Source organism: Telopea speciosissima, chromosome 1, assembly GCF_018873765.1.
Source record: "Telopea speciosissima isolate NSW1024214 ecotype Mountain lineage chromosome 1, Tspe_v1, whole genome shotgun sequence".
NCBI classification, from domain to species: Eukaryota; Viridiplantae; Streptophyta; class Magnoliopsida; order Proteales; family Proteaceae; genus Telopea; species Telopea speciosissima.
The window spans coordinates 55,679,548-55,685,046 of record NC_057916.1 but is presented as its reverse complement, the minus strand read 5'-3'; the positions used below and the strand labels follow the sequence as shown (position 1 = coordinate 55,685,046).

At 40.2% G+C, this 5,499-nt stretch overlaps 1 non-coding gene across 1 annotated transcript; it reads right to left on the bottom strand.

Moving 5' to 3' along the window:
- Positions 1-5,192: 5,192 nt before the first annotated feature.
- On the bottom strand, positions 5,193-5,299 carry LOC122649326. The gene has a single exon (XR_006331285.1). It is a non-coding gene; the product is annotated as a small nucleolar RNA R71 (small nucleolar RNA).
- Positions 5,300-5,499: the final 200 nt, after the last annotated feature.

Sequence of the window (5,499 nt, the reverse complement as noted above, 5' to 3'; positions counted from 1 at the left end):
GTGAAAAAGTTTCTTATAGGAGGGGCGCAGCCCAACAGTAGATAAAAGGATCGGATTATGGTCTGATCTAATCGGGGAGAGTTTCGTCAGGGAAGGTAATGGAAATAAATCAAACCAACTGCGGGAAGCAAAAACCCTGTCCAGGCATTCTTTAATTAGATTAGGGGGTTTTTGTTTATTAGACCATGTGAATTTAGACCTAGAGAGAGTAACCTCGTCGAGAGAAAGAAGATCCAAAATGTTATGAAGGGCTAGTCCGGAGGGGGAGTTGCGAAATTGAGATCCACCGAGCTTGTCTGAGGCTTGAATAATTTCATTAAAATCCCCCAAAATGCAGAAGAGAGCCCGCAAGCTTTCCAGGAAAACTGAGAGCCGGTTCCAGAAATGAAGATGAGGCGATGGTTGGGGTGGAGCATAAATGCAAATATGCCAAACATCCTCCAAAGTACCACCAGAAATTAAAAGTGCAATAAAGTTTTCCTGAGAGATGCAAGAATTAATTTTAATATGCTATTGAGCCAGAACCCAAAGACCCCCCTTTTTTCCATGTGACCCAGAGCTATTTTGGTAGTGCATAGAGACATAATGAGAAAAAGGTTGGCGTTCCACCATGCTCTCATGGTCCATACACTTCGTCTCACAAAGAAAAACTACATCAGGCTTTGATTTTTTCAAATGAAAATACATTTGCAAGTAAATTTACTATTCAAACCATGGACATTCCAAGCTAAAAGCAACATATTTGAATAAAAAAACAAATAAGAAGGGTAGAACATACAGAAATGGAAAATCCTGGTAGCAACCAAAGTGTATCGGTTAGCACACTGATTTGAATCCCAAATAAAGAAAGCAATACACCATAGAACAAGGCAAAAGACACAGTAAATATTAAAAACAGAACGCAACAGGGTAGCAAGACTTGCCGGATTAAGTGAGACCAGAGGCACTGTGGAACCAGGATCGAGGCCACAGTCCGTAGAAGATTGTGGGATATGAGCCGATGAGCCAAAAGAGCGTCGATCAAGCAGCCAATTCAGAACCATAGATAGGAAAGCAGAGGGGTCACTGGACCGAGCCCAAGCATTGTCAAGGGTGAGACGAAATTCCAAGAGTTCACGGGCTAGAGAAATAGGTACCCGAGTAGGAGAGAACTTGCACTTCTTGAGGGGAGGTCCATCCACAGGTATTCCATCGAAGATAGACTGGTCGACAAACCCTTCCGAAGCTATCGGGTTCGACTGAACACCAAACGAAGGATCCACGTCCAATGCAGGGGGTGACATAGGCGTGGGAAGAGAAGTAGGACCCAATAATCCTTCCCCAGCACCAGTGGGCGCCAAGAGATCCACATTCAACTCTGCCAGGTAGGGATCATCCAAAAGAGAAGAGAAAAAAATCCTCTGAAGGTGGAATAGAAGAACGCTCCTACATCTCCTCCGATGGCATAATAGCCAATGGTCCAAAGCAGCCGGCATTCAGTCCAATCCCTCCACGTTCATAATTTGAAACCTCCCAGTCCATTTCCGCAATCACCAGGCCCTGGTTATCAACCAAAAGGTCATAATCATCGGTAACATCTGTGATGACTGGTGCAGAAGGCATTCCAATAAGTGACTCATTCGTGATGCATAAAGGGCCTGACGCTGAAGCACCTCTCTCAGAAGACAAACCCTCTAAACCAGTAGCATTCATCTGCAATGGAGTTGTAAGAGCCCTTTCAAACTGACCAACTTGTGATTCGTCATTCACGTTCATCCCAATCACAAAGGGGCAGACCAAGCAGTTGTGGCTTAATCGACCACAGAGGCCATAGATTTGAAATATTTCATAATAAAGGGAAACCGGCAACAGATCACCCCTGCTATTTCTGATTTTAGAGTGAGTGCAGATCGGCCATTTCCATTTCAGACTGACCTTAACACGTACAACTGAAAGTGGTAACCCCAGGTCAAAATTCATGTATAAGCTCAACACCTTCCCCACGCCAGACACTGCTTGTTTGATAGTCTCGTAGGAGAACGCATCGACGGGAACCGAGCTAACTTGCATCCAAATCGACAGATTCTCACGTTCACTGGTATAGAGAGCATCGTCAAGGGCATGAGGCACCAATTGAACTAAACATCGTTCGCACCACCAGGGACACATAGATAACAGAAGGTCCCTAGCAGCCATACAGGAGATATGGACCACAAACATTCCGTCAGCTACCGATGTAATATTAGTCACACCCAATGGAGCCCAAAGGCGCAGAAACTGACTACAGAGCACCTCTTCAGACAGCTTTGGCAACCCGACTGAGAAGCCAAACAGGATCGGATGATCCAAATTATAGAACCTGATCAAGGATTTTCCATTCACCCCCGCAGCCAGAGCCTCAACATTGATAACCCAATCAGCGTCTGATGTGCACATTTATGTGTGAAATCTTAAAGCATAAAGTAAATATTTTACCACATTGGACAGAGTTACTTCGATGCTTTCTTGTGCTTTTCAGGTTTTAGATGAATTCTTATGAAAATGGAGCAAAAGATGCTAAGAATAGCCGGAAGCGCCCAAGAGTCGAGAAAATCAAGTTTGGATTGGGCACTGAAAGAATCATGCCAATCAATCAAATTTGAATGTGATTACAGTGGGCCCCTTAGCATAATTTTGAGGTGTTAATAGTATGGATGCATAGCCGTTGAGTCAACTTCGCAATGGTTCAAATGATACTTGGTTTTGAGCTGAAACGAAGAAGTTATGGTCGTTTCCGTGGACAAGGGTGTATTTGTAATTATTGACAGTTGGCCAGGGACAAAGAAAAGCGGAAGTTCGGATTTGAGGGGTTTTAGCACATTTCTCAAAAGTTATTTTGTTAACCGAAAGATTCTATTTGGAAGGCTCTGGTCCTCTAGAGCAGTCCAACTTCAACTTTAAGATATCTTGGGCTCCCTAACTTCAAATTGGACGAAATTTGGGTCTATTTTGGGTGATTTTTCTTAAGGAATACAACATTGAGACCCATATAAGCATCCTATGTTCCATGTTTTTTTTTAAAGGATAGATTTGACATTTCATTAATTGTGAGTGGAATCCTAGTCATCACCCTTGCTCTCTCTCTCTCCTCCAACTTTTCAAGGGCATTTTTGGAATTTTATTTGGGATAGATTTATTTTGAAAGATATTCTCTCATCTATGAAAGATTGAAAAGTCAAAGATGCCTTGATCTTATTGCTTGGAAAAGATATCTACAAAGAAAAGGAAGCACAAGTTATAATTAGAAATTTACTTTTCTAGAAATAGAAGGTTTATATAGCTAGGATTATTTTCTCTCCCTCTTTCTATTTTTTCTCTTTTTTCTTGGGATTCAAGGCATTGTAAAAGAGGAATGAGAAGAGAATATTCTCTTTTCTTAGGAAATATTTCTCCTACACTTCCCTCTTCTCTCTTCTCCTCTCTTCCCCCTATAAATACCCCTACCCTCTCCTTTGTAATATGGCTCATTCACTTAGTGAAATTTCTCTTCTTTTCTTTATAAATTGTGATTTTTGGCTTTCTAGTTTTTAGTTTTGATTTCATAAGTCTAGTTTAATGGTTGTAATAGTTTTAGTTTAAAGCTTCCTAGTCTAAGTTCCTATGTTGATGACAAGACTTGGAGATTTAGAAGAGGAAACCATGGTAAGTTTATTCAAGTATTCATGCAAGCAAGTTCAATCCAATTCAAGCACATCAATGTATCTCATTCTCTAAACCCTTAATCTCATTCTCCCTCTCCTCTATCTCTCTTTATCTTCTTCTTCTTCTCCCTCTATTTCTTTTAATTTTTTTTATATGGTTGTGGTTTGTGGATGCACTTTTATTCCCTTATTTCTTTTTATGTGGTTATTATGTGTGGCTGCATTTTTATTCTTTTCAATTTGCTTTAGTTTGATGGGTTAGATGCTCATGTGTTAGGATGCCAATTTAATCCCGTAGATGCGTAATTTGTTAGATGCTTGTGAGTTAGGATCCGTTAGTTTAATTTCCATTAGTTTAATTTAGTACTTTAATTAATTCGGTTCACTTTGCATTACTTTTAAGTTAGTTAAATAGAGTGGCGTATATCTCCTAGTGTTCGACCCGTAGCTACGATTGACCCGTACGCTTGCGGTATTATTTTAACTCAAATAAGTTTTTGGCGTCGTTGCTGGGGAGATTATTGACCACTTTATTTTTCTAATTTTTAAGTAGTTTGAAGTGCTTTAATTTACTCCATTTCTCTTCCTCCTTTTCTAAAAAAAAAGAGTTTTTGAAAACCTCTTCTTGTTTCTCTTCTGTTTCAAATAGTGTACGCCCAATCTAAAGTCCTTCATGTGCTCCAACCCTCCATCTTTTGGTATCCCTCATAGGATTAAGTTACTTATGACGCTACATCTTGACTTGATTGGGTGATTTGGCATATGACTTATCTTTGGAGGTGACCACTCTTGATAACAGGAAAGCGATATAGTGAGAGATTTTGGAGATAAAAATGTATAGTAGTCCTCCACCCTACATTAGAATCCACTTAGAGTCGTATGTAGGTGGCTATAGAAGACTATACGGTTCCCTTGCTGTCAACCTATATGGCATCCTTACAGCTTTGGAACCATTGTTTCGATTCTTGAGGGATAGATGCACTATCTACCTTGGGCTCCCTCTTGTTTTTATTATTTTTTTCTTAAGTCTTATTTTTCTTTAATTTTTCTAAAGGAGACCTCATATCAGTTTAGGTGGCTATGGTGTGGACTCGTGATTCATCTAATCGTCTTATTAGAATACCATCTTCTCCACTACCCTTAACCCCACCTTTGACCATGGGTGACCAACAACTCAAGACTCTTAAGGATAGATTTTACCCTACTAGGGTTGCACAACCTTCTTGCATCAACTTACCACCTATTACAGGAAACAATTATGAACTCAAGACCAACTTCATTAGCATGCTACCCCACTTCCATGGGATGGCCAATGAAGATGCATATCTCTTCCTTAGGGAATTTGAGGAGGTCTGTGTTCTAATTAAGGTCCAGAATTTGGCTGATGATGCAGTTAGACTTAGGTTTATACCATTTGCCCTAAAAGACCCGGCCAAGAAGTGGCTCTATAGGTTGCCAACAAATTCTATTAATACATGGGATGAGTTCACCATTGCTTTCTTGAGAAAATTTTTTCCTCTTTACAAGACCAATAAACTCAAGAGTGACATACTCCAGTTTAGGCAGAAACCATAAGAGTCATTTTCTAAATTTATGGAAAGATTCAAGGACCTCCTTTTAGAATACCCTCACCATGGTTTTCATTTGTGGCAGCTATGCCAAATTATTTATGAGGGCATTGACTTTCAGACCAAACAACTTTTAGAGTCCATGTGTCCTGCAGGCTTTACCTCTTTTTCTAATGATAATGATGCTTGGACATTCTTGACCAATTTGGCTAAAAAGACTAGGGAGTGGGAATCTTCTCAAGAGGCTAAAAGAACCACAAAGGGGTATCTCA